An 18,783-nucleotide genomic window follows, 5' to 3' on the forward strand; every position below is an offset into this window, starting at 1 on the left:
TAACCATAGTGGTGATTTAAAGAAACATGCTTGGTTATACTTGTAATCATAGTGGTGATATGAAGAAACATGATTGGTTATACTTGTAACCATAGTAACCATAGTGTAGATGTGAATAATCATGCTTGGTTATACGTGTAACCATTGTGGTGATTTGAAGAAACATGATTGGTTATACTTGAAACTATTGTGGTGATTTGAAGAAACATGCTTGGTTATACTTGTAACCATAGTGGTGATTTAAAGAAACGTATGAGGATACATACTAGAGGAAGATTAAAAACGTGTCAGGTGTGTGGTTATCCATGTAGCCATGGGAGGAAGACTTTTAAAAAATGTTAGGTGTGTGGTAATCCATGTATCCATAGGAGGAAGACTTACAAAATTGTTAGATGTGTTGTTATCCAAGTATCCATGGGAGGAAGACTTTAAAGAGTGTTAGATGTGTGGCTATCCATGTATCCCTGGGAGGAAGACTTTAAAGAGTGTAAGGTGTGACTGTTTGGTTATCTGTATAGCCAGAGTGGTCCCTTAAAAACGTGAACAGACTTATGAGGATATATAAGAATGTAAGAGAAGAAAGAGCTAAAACAAGAAACTTTTAAATCATCTCTGAAACCAGTAGAGACCCAGTGACGCACGTTATTTTGCAGGACCATATGACGCAATAAATCATTGCTTTGTTAGAGCTGCATTCAATTGAAATTTTAATATTCTCGTCCATTGGTTTTTAGCACGGCGTTTTTGGAAATATCCCGAGGTATTGTCATAGCCAGCTCGTCGTCTCGTCCGCCGTCTGACCTCCGCCGTCCGCGTCGTGCTAAAAACTTAACATTGGCTCTAAAATCAAAGTGTTTACACCTACAACTTTGCAACTGATGCACCTCTGATGAGTTCTACACGCCACACCCATTTATGGTCACTATGTCAAAGGTCAAGGTCACTGTGACCTCTTAAAAAAAATCTGACAAGCTTTCATTCATTAGCGAGGCTGCTTTTTGGAGAAAACCCGAGCTATTGTCATAGCCAGCTCGTCCGACGTCCGCCGTCCGCCGTAGGCGTCGTGCTAAAACCTTAACATTAACTCTAAAATCAAAGCGCTTCCACCTACAACTTTGAAATTTCTTATGTAGAGGCACCTTGATGAGTTCTACACGCCACACCCATTTTTTGTCACTAGGTCAAAGGTCAAGGTCACTGTGACCTCTTATATCAAACTTAAACACAGGCTCTAAAATCAAAGTGCTTCCACCTACAACTTTGAAACTTCATATGTAGTTGCACCTTGATGAGTTCTACATGCCACACCCATTTTTTGTCACTAGGTCAAAGGTCAAGGTCACTATGACCTCTAATATAAAACTTTTACATAAACCTTAACATTGCCTCTAAAATCAAAGTGCTTCAACCTACAACTTTGAAACTTCATATGTAGATGCACTTTGATGACTTCTACAAGCCACACCCATTTTGAGTCACTAGGTCAAAGGTCAAGGTCACTGTGACCTCTAAAAAAACAAATTCTGACAAGCGTTCGCAGCGAGCGTGACACCCGTTATGCGGTGCTCTTGTTCAAAACTGCACCCGTAGCCGAGCGTGGCACCCGTTATGCGGTGCTCTTGTTATAATTTAATATGAACTGCAGTGCCTTATGCGCAAACATTTCGTTACCTGCTTTTCCCATCTTCAATTTGAAAATCCCCGTCTCTTAATTCACGGTACACTTCACTTAGGAAAATGGCGTACCTTTGTTCATATATCACATGAGTTTTATAGTTTGCATTTAAAGAGATACTTTTTATCTTAAATAAACAGTTTTTATTATCATTGAGAGCAGATGGAGGAGTACTTAAATGTTATGTTGGTTACTTGAGTGTTATTTACGACAAGTAGATAACTGCTGTGTTCATTTTTACCTTTTTCAAGGTTTGCAAAATATTGTTATAGTTGTGTTTCAATTGTGTTCTACTTGTTTTACTCTCGCTCTTTGGAGTATTCCATCAAGATGTTTATGGTTAATGTCTTCTTACACTTGCTTTCAACGATTTCACTTTCAATAATGGTTTTGTCGATGGTATTTATGTTATGTCATTGTCTATCGAATTTGTCGAGATCATGTTGTGTTTTTCTTCGACTAAGCGTGTTTTTGTATTTATTTAAATGAGGCGGTTCTTCTTGTTATATTGCGTAAGTTACCTTTTATAATCTCCAATAAAGTATTTGGGTTTGCAACTGTGCGTTTTATTTAATGTTTAATTTGAGCTGCATAGTGTGCATATAATTAAATGCACATTTATTAGTGTGCATATAATACAATGTACATTTATAAATACTTATGTACCGTTGAACTGGTAAACCATCTAACCCTGGAAAAAAGTGTTGATTTTGCTATCAGACCATGATATTAATGAAATACTTTTGAATTCGGCAAGAAAACAATTAAACAAAGCAACAATCACTTTCTTGGGGCCTCATGAGATGTACTTACCCTCAGTCAAATAATTATGATCACCATGGCATACTAGTTTGTAAAAAGTTACCAAAAACGTACATATATCAAATATACATTCTCCAGCTGCCAACCCATTCATCGCAATTGTAATTCTTATGTGTTTTATGGACAAACGAGCATTCAAATTCAAAGCCTGCGTTTTGTAATGGTAGCACGTTATCTATCCGTTCTAGTGGTCCCAGGTTTTAACTTAAGGGCAGGCACATTTTTTTTGCTTATTTGTACAATTATTTAGCACAGTCACTATTCCGAATAGTCTATAGCTGTGTTAGTAAATTCATTTAATGACATTAAAATAAACAATTATTCGCTATTAAGTAATTATCTTTAAATGAATGGCAAGATAGATGTCTTTTCGGCCTCATTTAATTTGAATACATCTGTGTAAATTGTTTATAGCTATGAGATATTGTGTATTACAGAATAATGTTTTTGTTGTTATTGTTGATTCCATTTTGTAAATTGTTTCTTTTGTCATTTGCTTCAGGTATGGTGTCTTTGAAAAGTGGACTATGAATGTTACAGGCGGCAAGAAATAAAACAAACTTTCGGTATATTTTAATGCCGTTTGCATATGTTTTTATCTTTTTTTCTTCATCATAATAACGAATAAGCACGTCTTAAAAATACAATGCAATATTGCCACATATAGATATATTTGCTGACCAGTTTACACACCACAATATAATATCATGTTCTAAACATCATACAATCGTTGTGTTGAAATTTAAAAATGGTTATTTCATTTCAATTCAAATTTCACACGTGTATTACATTTATAATGAATTTAAAACAATGTTACTAGCAAAAATATATAATAGAGTCATAATCAAACTGAAAAACAACAGAACTCAATACAAATAAATTAAATACACTCATTGATTGTAAACTGATCTGTTAACTCATGATTTCATGAATATGTTAACTTTAAACATGTCTAACATATGAGTTATATTGCTCGGATATAATGTGTCGTCTGTGTACCAAAAGACAAAACTTGACAAGTGATGATTTTATACGCGAAAGCATATGCATAGATCTCCGATCTTTTCTTCGGTGGTCAGATCTCTCTCGTCGTATGTTTTCCACAAATCGTCGAGTTACTCGTCCATCTAGACGTACGTTTGTCGTCGGATCCGTCTGGATCACTCCCAACAAACCTGGATCTGCACTGGGAGGTAAATGTACCAGCAAATGGGAGTAGCACTTGCCAGCTGCCCACTTGTTCAACCAACGGTACCACCCTTAAAAACTAAATACTAATCAGTTATATATACATGTATCTGTATTCCGGGCATAAATTAAATAGCCATTAACTTCCTATACGTAGGACGGCATCATGCCTCTCGAAAGTCGCTTTAAGGTCCATTTCGTAAATCAGCCTGAGAACATGTTGGCTCCAATAAAAGGCACATACTTTCATCTGGACTGCGGGGTAAAGCTCCTTTAGCGCCTTCCATAGTGCTGAAATATTAAATTTAACGGTGGCATTAAAATGTTACATGTTCCTTTTACATAATTACCCATTAATAACGCAAATCACGCTTCTACATAATTGAAAAGGCTAACACATATCAACACATTGGATAACGCTACTAACGCTGCTACTAAAAAGGGTAAAACAAATCTACATCAAAGTCCATAACATAGTTTTGGACGAGTGTGTATTCTCGCCAAATACCTCAAATGTGGCGAAAAACGGCGACAAGGTATGCCTTACTCTTGAGATATCATAGTTCAATGGATCTTCATGTCGCATAAGGCGTGTACTTACAGCAGTTGATAAAACGGCTTGCGGTCGATGTGGAAAGTGTTTTTGGGCTGCTGTCTTGTTAGCTGTTCGGCGGTAGCAAACAATATCGTTCTTTGTTACATTTGAAGATAAATAAATACATGTATCAAGAATATTGGTACAAATTAACTTAATGCAATTCTGAGCAAAACGCACCTCAAATTCGAGGGATGTTGGGTCTGTCTGACAATTCTTTCCTGGTGCACGTTTAAGGATTAGCGTCGCTAGGCGGACACTGTTTCCATTATGATTGCGACATTTCATTCTATTATTTTGTTTCTTCTGTTTAAACATATTAATATTCTTTACTTGCGTGTATTTACACAACCAATTTCTGGTGTGTGCTAATAATGGCCTAAGAAAGTTGTCAAGTCCTCGTTTGCATAATGTTAAAATACCGTAATACGGGCAAGAACCCATGTAGCGGGCGTTGACCGATTCATACATATGGAAATTTAGACAAAACAATAGGCATAGGGGATGAATCTAAAATAAAATATCCACGCGACATATATTTTCGAGATGCTATTTATCTCCCCTAAACACTCATCTTGTTCCATGTTTTGCCTCCGTTTGTTTCCTTTCACCCGGCCTTCATTGGGTATAAGCCATAGACTGGTTCACTGCACAAAGTGACAGTCTATACCAAACACAATTTTCCTAAACATAACCCGTCTAAAATGTACTGCCTGAATCTCCGATTTCTTTCGAATTTATTTGCGTTGATCTTTTCGATATCATATTGTTATCCTGACAAGTCACACACGCTTGTTCAAAAATAATATTTGTTTTAAACATTATAGTCGGCATCTGTGTTCTCGCAGTATTCTCGCGGTATTTCAATAACGACACCCTACTGTTTACTTGTCAGAATTCGTGACGCCTTTACCATTCTCTCTCATAAAGCAGTTTTACCCTTAACTGATTCCTCGTTGAATGTAAACGTTGACTCCGTTGACTATAATATACAACAGGTATAGGTTCATGTATCGGCGATTTTAATTGGATAACGCGAAGCCAATCGGTAGCGCTGTTCGTGACTTGACGTTATGTTATGGTTCGCGCGCGGCGTTTCCCAGATTATTTTTTAATCTCTCTATCATTCCGTTGATAACAAGATCAAAAACAAAGATTCACATGCTCTTAAATCAAGAATTTCCACTTTTAAGTAACGCGACGATATTACGTTTCATGTAGTATTCAAGTTGCATATGTATTCTGAATCTTATTTGACTAGAACGAGCTTTTATTCTTAACTGTCAGCTGTCAACAAGTTCGGGAAAATAAACCGAAAATGGTACACAGATTACTTCCTCTGAACCTCGAACAATCTCGCGATATATTTTTTTTTAAATAGCCGGTCCAATTTTGTACCGGTATTATTAGGGGGAAGTCTACAGTTTTTCTTGAAAATCCCCAGGCCGACAACCACTGGTCTGCAAAACACCCTAAAAACAAGGCCTTCAGTCACAACCTGAAAATAGATTCAAACAATATTCAGTGCAGATCATCAACAGCTTGAAAATAAAGCACAAAACAACGCAGAAAATGCTCTTTAAATTGATATCTGGGATAAAATAGACCTTTTCGGGGGTCTAGGAACTTGCACGTAAAAAAATTTTTTTTAGATAAACCCGGCAATCACATTTATCTTTCCGGGTAAGAATACGCACTCAGTCGACAACATGCTTTGCACTATCACAGCAAATGCTTTTAAACTGAGCCAAACAAAATGGGTCATTACCGTTGAACTTTTTTGCACTGCTAACTTATTTAAACCCACCGTTTAAATATGTCAAATGCCTACTGCTTCAAGCAGGAAGTACATGTGTTTACTTCTCAATGAGCATGTGCAGAATGTTGACTAAAGGCCGGGTCATTAAGTTTACAATTACTGAAAACAAGTGAAATTGCTAGAATATTGACCATTTATACTTACATTTCAGCTTATGGAGTCACAAAACTATTTGTTTTAGGCCATACACCTTAGATTCAGGAAATTGACCGGGGCCAAAGCGCAAATAGGGCTAAGAAGAAATATCTTTAAAAAAGATATACGGCGTTGATAGTTCAATGAATGAGATCAAGGATAGCGAATGTCTTTTTCTTTGCAATTCTTAGCTGCATCACACGCAGTTCGGGTAGTTACACGGAGTTTTCGCGGCTTATTTTACATTACTACATATTGCTGGCCATAAACCTATAGATACAAAACAGAAAACCAAAAGAAGAATGGAAGTGAAATTAAAACATGAGTCAACCGGTCACACGCGAAGTATCCGTATTTATCGGCGCGTTCTTCGAACAAACCTGTTATAGTGGTTTGTCGGTCATTGCTATTTGATTCGATTATTAACAGTATCGAGAATCATCGCGCTCATTATTAATACATTAGTCAATATGGTGGAATAATTATTGTTAAATTAATCAGAAATAATATTTATCATTGTATTGTTGAAAACACATTAAGAATCTAGTATGTACATACCATAATTATATCGCTAAATATTTTCATTTAACATAATTCTGGTCTAAAGAAAATTCCACAGTCCAGGGTATATGCCAGATTCTTGAGTCAGATAGACTGCAGCGCTTATCAGCAATACAATAATGGTCTGTAGCTGTTAATGAGATAACATGCTGAGATTGACCCTTTAAGAAGGTTAACCCGAGAACGTGATTTATTTCTGCTTCCAGATAACCCAAACACTTCACCTAGTTCACGCGATAGCGTCTATATTATATAACGATTATTTCACTGGCCGCGATTTGACCCTGATACTGGCGCTAGCAATCCTCTGAAAATAAAAGGTGCACGCGCAAACTGCGTTGATGTCGAGAATTGAGTGTAAAACTGTTCTATCTATTAAGCCTTTTCATTAGAGATAAAATTGTTTCATGCAGTAAAACAGTGTTACAAAGACGCGGATATGTTTCCAATGTTCTGGTGGTATACTCAAATCAGAAGTGTATTCATTCGTATCAGCCGCGGGAAATTTTATTTGAATTTTATTGGACACTTACAAAGGTCAGGTCACAATAACACAAAATAGGCAATACAAATTATACATTGAAGACGAATTTCATAACATGCAGCAAAGACAAATTAGCGCCCCGAGCCGATTGTGACGAATGTATTTCGTATATATTTTCCTACAATAACCGAAGCATTCGTCTGTTTAGTTAGTGTTCGTGTGTCGAATGAATAGATATCGTTGCAAGAAATTAAAATGATCTGTGAAACTAAATTTAGATTCACATCGTGCATGCATGATATAAATGCTGGCGAATTCGTCTGTACAGCCTTTTTCGATTTCAGAATTAAATATCTGGTTTATTTAGCATTATTCGACATATGTTCTTCTTAACTTTTATTTTAATTTATATAAAAATATATGTTTAATAAGTTTTTTACACATTTTATATTAATAAATATTTGACTAGATCGTATATACTCGCTGTAAACAATCGTTACCATGGACGTGAAAACGAAGAAAAAGAAAACGAATTGGTCAAAAAACGAGTTTGAAACGCTCGTTTCCGAGTATGAAAACAAGTTTGACGTGCTCGATGGGTGATCTGTCCGTTTCCCTCACCGGTTCGGACAAACGAAAAGCCTGGTAAAGCGTTATAGAATGGACGCGTAAGTGGTTGAACATGCAAAGCCTCAGATCAATCATATCAACACAAAAAATCAAGAAAAAAAAGAAAATTCAGACAATAATATAGATATAAAATTTTTAGTAACTGATGATCGATCAATTTTTTTGAAGCCCCTTTTTGAAATAAAACTGATACAATTTAAGCATGTAGTGTCATTGCTAAATTTAAGCTTCAGTGTTAAATCTGAAAACATGTATTTATTCTTTATCGTTTGTATATTTTTCATTTTTGGAGCTTATAACTGTTGCTGGTGGTAAAAGTATAACGTGTGATGAATTTTTGCTAGACTGAAATTGCATTTTTTAGTGAACATATATTCGCAACTCAAAAATCTGCGTATCAATACAATTCTGTATACTGCAGTTTTGAAACATCATCATGAAAACAAGCAATCACGTTTGATCATAATAGGGATATAAAATACTTGCGTAACTTAAATTAAATGTATATATTTATGGTATAATAAAATGCTAGATTTGTAACGATCATTATCACTAGTAAAGAATTTTCAAAATTCATGAACATGCAAAGACAGTTCAATTTACAAAATATGCAGGTCCCGGATGTACGTTTTTTTATTTGTTTGTTCAAATTCGTTTACGTTTTTATTCAAAGTAAACGAAACGAAAATGTAAATTAAAATAAAAACTATGTTTCAAGATTGTAATGTAATGCGCTTTTTTAGGGTTTTGTTTTATAACTGATTTAATGCACCTCTTACACTTAATTTCAATCGCTGATAAAAAATAACACTATCGCATCCACACCACTTATAATTATAATCAAATTGTTATTTGTTTTATAATTCTTGAAATATCATTTATTAACGTCTAACTTTAAGAAAGAAAACGGGTATTTATATTTTTGCTTTGTGAAATTGTCAGTATTTAGTCTACCGACGACCTTTACTCTGCTAATATGTAAATGCCCGCGATCGAGAGGTGTGACGGCCAATCTATTTTTAGTAACGGAAAACCCCGCTTGTGACGTCATGCCAAAACCTCCTTTATAATACCCTCCGGCGACAGACGATACCTTTCAACAATTTCTTTTTTCGCTTATACCTCAGTCACAAATAGACACCGATCTCCGTCCCATCAGCGTCCAACGTATTTTTCCGCTCATCGTGCTGGCGACCGGCCGATGATCGCACGGAAAACAGGCCAATTTGTAGCATCGGGCGGCGTCCGGATTAATTTTAAGTCTCACTAAAAATTTTACCCGACGTCGGGCCTGGGAAGGAATCGAGTTGAGATCAAAACAAGATCGGACGATCAACGCACGGTTATTGCCCGGCGATCGCCCGACATCGGATTCATTGAACGTGTATCGGCAAAAATAAAGCTATTTTCCAAAGGCATATACATCGGCCGGCCGCACGATGCCCGATGGACGCCGGACGATGCTCGTCATGATACACGTACAATGAATCCGATGTCGGGCGCACGCCGGGCGATAACCGTTCGCTGCTCGTCCGATCTTCTTTCGATCTCAACTCGATTTATTCCCGGGCCCGATGTCGGGTAAAACAAACTGTGATATAAAAAATTAATCCGGACGCCGCCCGATGCTACAAAATGACCCGATGTGCGTGCGATCATCGGCCGGCGCCAGCACGATGAGCGGAAAACCGCCGGATAATTTTAGACTGAGGCATTAGATAATTTAAGGGGTCGATTCGTGGTCGGATTATTCGAGGACGAATCTCGCGTACTGCTAACGCTTCAGCAACGGAACCATGACAGATTGGCGTTATGCCATTTTTTCTGATTTACGCGAAGTACATATCTGGCGTAAATTTACGACAGAATTTACGCATTGCGTTAATGTACGCTGTTTAGTGAAATGCGTTTTTGAGAACAAGATTTGCGTACGCAAATATTTACGGAAATTATTTAGCTTAGTGAAACGCACTCCTACACACTGGATGTATGTCACGGAAACGAGTGTTACACTGTTACCAAATTGGCATTTAGTTTAATCGCGAGGTTAAAACATTTGACAAGATTATCGTTACAAAATGGGATAAGACAAACATGGTTTCATTGATATGTTAGTGAATCTGTGTATAATCAGATTCGTGTGCATATATTGCTTTATTACGTTTGTCATGCTGTACTGAAAGAGCATGGAAATGAAATGGATTATAATGCAAGGCAACATATTAATATTGATTAAATACATGTAAATTAAATAGATCACTTACACTTGAATGTGTTTTTTATACATGTATGAGTTTAAATGTTCCTCGAAAAAACCAGGTTTTCACGTGACGGAACGGTTTGCCCTTTATGGCTAAACTGCGCGTTAAAATATGCGCTTTTTGAATTTTCTTAACCATGCTCATTTGCCCTACTGGGAAAAACACTATTTAGAAATAATTTTCTTTTTCGGTGGACAACAACTTCGCATATGCATGTTTGTGAAAAAATGTCATTAAGTTATTCGTTTCTCGCAGGGTCTAGATGCAAGCATGGATGTCACACTGCTGTAAATGGATTCATGTAAAGATATATGAAATATATGTTGCTATTGAAGTGATTTAAAGATGCCCAATAATTTATAATAACATTTATCCTGATATTTGAACATTTATTTTTTCTTCAAACCCAGTTACTTTCCTCTTTTCAAGAGATTGTTACGATTGAAATTTCAAATATTGTTTATTTAAAAAGTGAACAACCATAAAACTTGATATTCAAACGTTTTAAAACAAGACAAGTGATTGCAATATCTATTACCTAAATCTTAAAAATTGTTTTGGGTTCATTTGTCTAAAACTAATTTTTTGGGGCTTGCAGGGTTTCGTTTAAATGTTTTGTTCAACTAAAATGTGCAGACTTTTATTTCTAATCAATATGCAAACTAAAATAGACATATTTAAGCTGTTGCCCGCAAATTAGGTAGCGCCTAAAATCATATTATTATATATTCATGTTCGAACAATTGTTTTAAATGTTGGTAGAAGAAAATATATGTCAATTCACATTCATTTACTTATATTTTGTAGCAGCTGATGCTTTTACGTTTAATTCGCTGAAAACTAAAATATGTATATATTTCATCTTACTTTTACCGCGGGAACCAGACAGCGTGTTACTACCGTTTTGAAAGGTGACCGTATTTACCCATTTAGAAATACTGCTTCCGGTTAAATGTAAACATTCCCAAAATTGGCAATTCATTTGTTCATCAATTCGAAAGGCGGCTTGCAATTTGAAATCCTTACTGTTTAATAGTGGTACTACTGCCTGCATATAGGTACGGGTCATTTCTGGTGTATTCTCAATAAATAATTCAATAAGAATTTAATATATAAACACTAATCACTCTTTGCAAATAACGCAGAGACGTAGATAACAACGAGTTATGGTCGTTTCGTCCCACTACCAGTTCGAGCCACTGATAATATGATAATAGGTGCTACCTAATTTACGGGCAAAAGCTTATTTGATGTGTGTTAAAGATAACACGGGTAATATATGTCTGCACATTATCATGCAACAAAACATTCAATTTCTTTACAAAACAATATGTAATTTAGCAAAGCAATAAAATATAATTTGTTCAAATCTTAAACAAATTTATGAAGCTATGCTTTTTGTATAGTAACCCCTTGTACTGTTTTCAAACTCTTAAACATGTATTTCTTTTTTTGTTTCCATTTTTCAAAACAATGTTAGAATTTAAAAAAAAAAAAATCTTGCGAAACTGTGTTTTATTGATGTTTTCCATATGCAGGGATGCCATTTATGTTTTAGGGCGAGATTATTTCTAAAACGATTTTATTTAACTTAAGCATAAAAAAGAATGGTGCCGTACTTCATTATTTTGGTCCCATGTCTAAATCATCGACATTGTAAATGTATCCCCTGCATATGTAAATGAAAAACTTTTTGTACTTAATTAATGTTAATAAACATATAAATGCAACAATGCTTGCAGGAGTGTTTGCGTCTATCTTGAAAGAAGTGCAAAGACCTCATTCACTGCGCAAAATTACACAGACCAGAAATATCACCTTTGGCTTTGGACACAATACTCTTTGCATATCTTCCACACTGTTAGAGCTTATGTCATGAAATGAAAAACTTATTGTATTTTTCTGAATCCTCAGGAATTAACAGTTGGTAAAAACTATCGCTTATGGCATACACAGATTGAACATTACTAGGTTGGTGCTAAGGAGAAAATACTAGTAGCAAAAATTTAGGTTTATGATGAAGACCCACATCATAAGCTTTACGCTAAATATATGAGTGTACCTGTCACTTTATGTGTGAGACAAAAAATAAACAACAAAATACTTATTATCACGAATTTACTGTTATCAACAAGAATTGTTTTACCAGTTAATAATTTACCAAACCATATTTAAATAAAATATAATCAAATATTTTTCACCTGAATTTAATTACATTATTTTGTTTATTTTCATTTCATTTAATTCATTTTCATTTTTTGAAAGTAAAGATATTCAGTCATTATGGAATGTGGCATTAAACATATAGACAGCAGCTGCGTATTGCATGTGAATGAGGCAGTTTCCACATGAATATGATTGTAAAATAACAACCCGATTAATAAACTGCATGTACATCCCAATTGATCAAAGTCAAGTTTTTGTACATGTATGTTCAAGCTTATAAACAAAATAACACATTCAGTATCATGTTCATTTATACCCTTATCTTCTCGCCCTTGTTTCTGTGCACTCAACACATGTAGTATTAGACACACTGTTATGAGTTTGCATAAATTCGGTAAGATCCTACCACGCATTTGTTAGTTAAAAAACACGCTCAGTCATGGCACTAAATGTCAATGAGTTGACTTCATCAAAGATGTAGAACCAAAAAAAATACTCCACTCATCCAGTACGCCTTCTATGAAGAAATAATAACTAGCAGTCATCAAATAAAATAAATACCGTATCCTACACTTTCGCTTCTTATATGGTCTTCAAAAAATTAATCAGAGACAGTTGACAAGACTAAACTTCTGCTTTTCGCTTATTTGCAATTTTTTCAAAGTGTCAGCATAATTTGCAAAATAATAATGGTAATACACAACATGGTCTCAGGTGGGTCAAAAGAATTTTTAGGCAAGGATTATTAATTATAGGTATAAGTTCAAGTGTACAACACACTCTTTTGTAATAAAAATATTGCGTAGTGTGCTACTGGCACTGCATTATGCACATTTATATTTAAGCAAAAATTAACATTCATTTATATAATAAACAAGAAATCTGATACTTAAAAACAACTTAGTAGATATTGTTTAATGAACAATGTATTACTCAAAGTCATCATCACGCAATGAGCTTTAACCTTAAATCACTTCACCATGCATGATTAATCGAACATACGTTTATCTTTCTCACTTATTCACTTTTAACACTTTTATTTTGCACTGACTGCGCACCGGTCAATAATACCCGCAAGGGGAGTTAGACAGTATAGATAGATAGATAGACAAGTATTACTCAAAGTCATCATTACACAATGAGACAACACAATGGTCTCTAAACAGAGTGTGCTTTTTAATTGTGGCATACATTTTATGAATAAATACTAGTACTAGAAATACAGAAAAAAACGTCTAGAGCTGCCTGGGAACTATCATTTTTAATATCAACAATTCATTTGACATGCCTGATTGCAAATTGTTTATTTCACTATTCTTTCACATTGTTTTCACACCTGATATTTGTTATGCTGAATATTCTTTTTGCTTATAGACATACAGAGTCTCTTCACAATAATTGCAGTTTCTTTACAGTCCACTAACGTTGAACATTACAATTGCTAATGTTTCAGTCCGGGTCAAGCTTTATAGGCCCAGGCTTCGTTGTTGAGTACAAAGCACGCAGTCAGTTTTGCTCAGCAGAATGCTGCATGGAATGTGTGAAGTCCAGCATTTGACAGAGCAGCTTCTAAAAGAAAATCAAAGAGAATCCATAAAATGAACATACATGTATGAATTAGTCTATTTCCAATGTGTATGTAAAAACAGTTTGATTTTTTACAGTTTGAAACAGTTTGGTACGAAAATGATTGAGTATGAGTCGGAGATGTAATATTGTTTACAATCACAAAGTATTTTAATACGGGTGTGACCCCTTATGTACCATTCCCTTTATGTATCAGTCCCTTTATGTACCACTTTGAGACTTTATGTACCACCTATATATTATGAAAGTGTTGTCCATTCATTCATAGCAGTGTGAATGGGCATTAATAAGTATTGATCGAGTCAAATTTGAGTTAATCAATTATTGTCTACTATAACATTGCAATTCATTGTACTGAATCATTTATTTCTTGCTATCAAAAAAGTTTTGACAATTTGGAATAAAAAGTTCAATAAAACTGATTCACTTAGTAACTCAGTTCTTACTAAGTAAAATATTGCTGAATTATATGTTATATCTATTTTGTTATTATTTCGTTCACATTCATAAATTGTTTTATTTCCAATAGCAAAAATAAAATAATACATCACAAAAGAAAGGGTCTTTAGAATAATCACGTAGAACATACTCAAGAAATAACTCCAAAACTTAATAAAATGATAACTTTTATGTTCCATTAGTTTGACTGAATAATAATGACCTTAAATTTAAAATCGGCGAAATTGTGTATGTGCCGAAAACAGTTCCCATGGTATCAAAGGTAATCTTTAGCAAAATAATATAGATTTATGTTTTATGTAACCAAACGCAATATTTTAATTGAATAATGACTTACCAATCGAGTGCATTCCATTAATTTATTAAATTTCAACAATGTAAACATCCACCAGAGTATGTCAGTTTCAATTTTTACTTCTTAATGACGTATTTACGAAAGCAGTGACGTCACATAGACATGTATAGTTGTCGACGAAATAAATGCGGCCGTTCATGTTGTGAACAAATAAAACTTTTAAACAATTGTTTTTTTATGTAAAGGGATAATATTAACTATAGAATATTGGGTTCATTTAAGAAGTTAATTCGAAACTAATCTTATTCGGTATTGTAAACCGGAAGTACGCAAATAATTTAGACGGGTTATTTTTTTTAAGATTTTGTTAACAACATCTAGAGCAATTTTCAATTTGCAATGCATTATGGGAAACAGGAAGTGTCACACAGGGAGGCAAACAGATGTATTTTGATCATCTACATCTACATTGTACATCGCTGCAATCACGCATGATTATTATGCGACGGGTGGTGAAAGAATAAGAATAAAGAATGAGGGACAGTAAAGTAAGAAGAGCTTGATAGTTAAAAGACAGAAGGAAAGTAAAGCAGAACACCAGCTACGTTTCGCCCTTCTCCCTCATGCCTCTCCAGCTACGGTGGCCGCTGAGAGGATTGAGCCTCAACCGGCACAGCCACGAGGGGTCATTAGGAGTTACTTTGTAGCTGGAGCTGACAACTTATTCAGAATCTGGTTATTGCTAGCCCCCGCTTGAAGGATACCAAGTCAGGGGATTCAGCAATGGAGGCTGGTAGGTTGTTCCAGGTGGCAATGATACTTGGAAAAAAGCTGTGGCGATAGTATGAAGTGGATGTTGATAATGGCAGGAACTTGATGGAGTGGTTTGCTCGTGTCCGGCTTGAGCCAGGGGAAAGGTATTTTGAGACTGGTATGTCCACGAGGTCGTTGGTTATCTTGTAGACCATTGTCAGCTTGGCTTTGGTTCTTCTGGACTCTAGAGTTTCCCACTGTAGGTGTTCGAGCATTGATGTGACGCTACTAGTATTGTGATATCTGTTCGTCACATAGCGGGCTGCTCGTCTTTGGACCATCTCCAGGTCGTGGATCTGCTCCTTATGGTATAGGCTCCACACAGTGCCGCAGTACTCTAGGTTGGGGCGAACGAGGGAAAAGTATGCTGCACTTTTTACCTCTTTGTTGCCTATCCGTAAGTTCCTGCGTAGGAAGCCAAGGGAACTGTTGCCTTTCTTGATCACTTGTTGGATATGTGGCTTCCAGGACATGTCCTTTGTTAGCTCCACCCCAAGGTATTTGGATGCGTCTTCACATGCAAGCGTGTGGCCTTTGAGGGTGTAACTGTACAGGAGTGGTGATCGCTTTCTGCACACTCGCAAAATGCAGCACTTCTCTGGGTTGAAGGACATACCCCAGAGCTTCTCCCAGTCCCATAGGCGACGGAGGTCTTCCTGAAGCACTTCACTGTCCTGCTCCAAGGATATTTCTCTGTATACTACACAGTCATCTGCGAAAAGCCTGGTCTTGGAGGAGACTGTAAGGGGTAGGTCGTTAATGTAAACAAGGAAGAGGATCGGTCCCAGAACGCTTCCCTGGGGCACTCCGCTGACTACTGGGGCGGGATCTGAGATTGCTCCGTCGACAGCAACTCTCTGTGTTCTGTCTGTAAGGAAGGCTCGGATCCATTCCAAGGTCTGGCCGCGTATTCCGTAGTGGTGCAGCTTGGTCGGCAGACGCTGGTGTGGAACTTTGTCGAACGCTTTGCTGAAGTCCAGAATGGCAAGGTCATGTTGTTTCCCTTTGTCTAGTGACTTCAGGAGTTCGTCCGACAGAGTTAGGAGTTGCGTTTCACAGCTCCGCCTCCTTCTGAATCCATGCTGACCGTCAGTAAGGATATTGTTCCTGTCCAGGTGTCCCATGACATTGCTGACAATGATATGCTCCAGCATTTTACAGCATATACAGGTGAGTGATACTGGATATCTTAGAAAATCATAATACAATAACATAGAGTACGATTCGCTACTTAATAATTACTGCCATGCCGTATTATTTCATGAGGAATGCATCTACGTGTCATATAGCGTTTGTCGAAGTGTCTATGTGCTCCAGCGCTCTATGATTTTCCATCGCGAAAATAGGTGACGGCAGAAATTATTTGACTTGTATCCCTATAAGGTAATGTCCCTTTGTATTTAAGAAAAGTGATACAAATAAACGGTCAACGCCCGCTTCGCGGGCTTTTGCCCGTATTACTGTTGAAATGGGGGTAGTGTTTCGTCCCACTGATAATATATAGCCGGGTAGGTGTGAATAATACCGTATCTATATAGGTGTGAATGAAAACGGGAAATTTTGCACCTGTGATGGTCACCTCTGGGCCATGTAAAAACAACATTGTTTAATTTCAAGATTATTTATTCAGGTTAAATGTATTCAGCATGCGATTTTTCATAATTGAAGATTGAATTTAAATATGATAAATTTAATTAAATGTATTTCAGTCAAAGATTTATTTTAAAGTTGTCATATATATATATATATTATATATAGTACATTAACAATATTGATATGGAATACATAAATAAAATAAAACATCACGCCACAAGATATATTTCACATTTTGTACACATATTTACACACAATAAAACAGCCTCTTAGCAAATTCAGTACACTACACGTTGTTTTTTTTAAATCAGATTTCACAAGATGTCTTAGAAAAAAATTACACAAATAAATACATATTCACAAGCAATAAAAACAGCCTTTTATACACATAGCAAAAATATATACAAATAATGAAACAGAGCCTCTTATACACAACACGTTTTTTTCAGTTGTTTTTCTTCAGACCTCGTCTTCGTCGTGAACCTGGTCATGGGATGTATCAGGTCCCAGACTGGCAATGCGACTAAATGCCCGCAGAAACTGGGTAGTTGTTGTCTCATGGTCCTCATACTGCTCCCATATGAGGAAGAGTTTCCCATGGACTTCTTGGTATTTCTTCCGATGCAAGCGTGTCAGGGCGTGCTCAGACACTAGGCGGATCGTCATATCTGCCTCACGGCGCAACAGTGTTCATTACACAGTTTGTACAATCCACGCGGCAAATTAAAGATTATTATTATTCGGTATTATTCACACCATCCAGGCTATTATTCACACCATCCTGGCTATATCTTATCAGTGGGACGAAACGACCAATCCCTCCCTACACAAATATCAGTGGCTCGAACTGGTAGTGGGACGAAACGACCATCACCTGATAACAACTACGTCTCTGATGTTGCAAATGAAAATAATGCAATTTAGACGTATAACTTTAACAATTGACTACAAACATAATGTTGTACGATATGGTTACCAAATTGTGAAAACATGTACGGGTAGTGGGGGGTCTTAATTTTATGAAGACACAAGGAAACTGCTTCATCATTATAATCATAATGTCATACCAAATTTGGCAGTAATTTAGGGATCTAAGTCCTCACAATTATGACACTGAAATTATGACATTTGATTGCAAGTAAACCAGCATTTAAGTATGGCTTAAAGTGAATAAAGACAAGAAAAATGTAATGCTTCCTTTGATGAGAAAATAAGGTTGCTGCATCAAATTTTAAAATATGTGCTATTTTTATAGTAACATTTTTAATTGTATATATATTAATTAAAAGTTATTAACAAATCTTTTAATAATTATATGCAATGGTTACAAGGAAAATGTATGGTTATTGTTTACTAACTAATTTATGCACTTGAAATCTTGATCATGACCGCTATTTGTTATTTGGACAAGTTTCCTTTGTGTTAGCACAATTAAGCAAAACAAAATAGTTGATTGCAAGAAACAAATCTACCCTTAAGTTTTGTTATACGGACTCTAACAAATGTTCATTAACATAATTTATCTTCGCTTTTGCACTCTGATGTACATAATAAAGTTACAACAAGGAACATATTTTACAATAGGAGGTTTCGGGGATTTCGATAATGACGTCACATTTGCGCATGCTTAAATTTTGGCCGTCAACACTGCGGCCATTTTGCTATTGTATGCATTTGATGAACCGCATGGTGATAAGGTT

At 35.9% G+C, this 18,783-nt stretch overlaps 1 protein-coding gene across 4 annotated transcripts in view; it reads left to right on the forward strand.

Moving 5' to 3' along the window:
* Positions 1–18,783, forward strand: part of LOC127841417 (histone-lysine N-methyltransferase PRDM9-like) — a 209,716-nt gene that overhangs the window by 35,985 nt on the left and 154,948 nt on the right. For 3 of the 4 annotated variants that reach the window (XM_052370237.1, XM_052370234.1, XM_052370236.1), the window contains exon 1: positions 11,115–11,228. The exons of the other annotated variant lie outside the window; for it this stretch is intronic. The gene's annotated coding sequence lies outside the window, so the exon portion shown is untranslated. Of the gene's footprint in view, positions 1–11,114; positions 11,229–18,783 lie in introns of those variants that run through there. 4 annotated transcript variants of the gene reach the window in all.

The sequence above is a fragment of the Dreissena polymorpha genome, chromosome 8 (assembly GCF_020536995.1).
Source record: "Dreissena polymorpha isolate Duluth1 chromosome 8, UMN_Dpol_1.0, whole genome shotgun sequence".
Lineage (NCBI taxonomy): Eukaryota > Metazoa > Mollusca > Bivalvia > Myida > Dreissenidae > Dreissena > Dreissena polymorpha.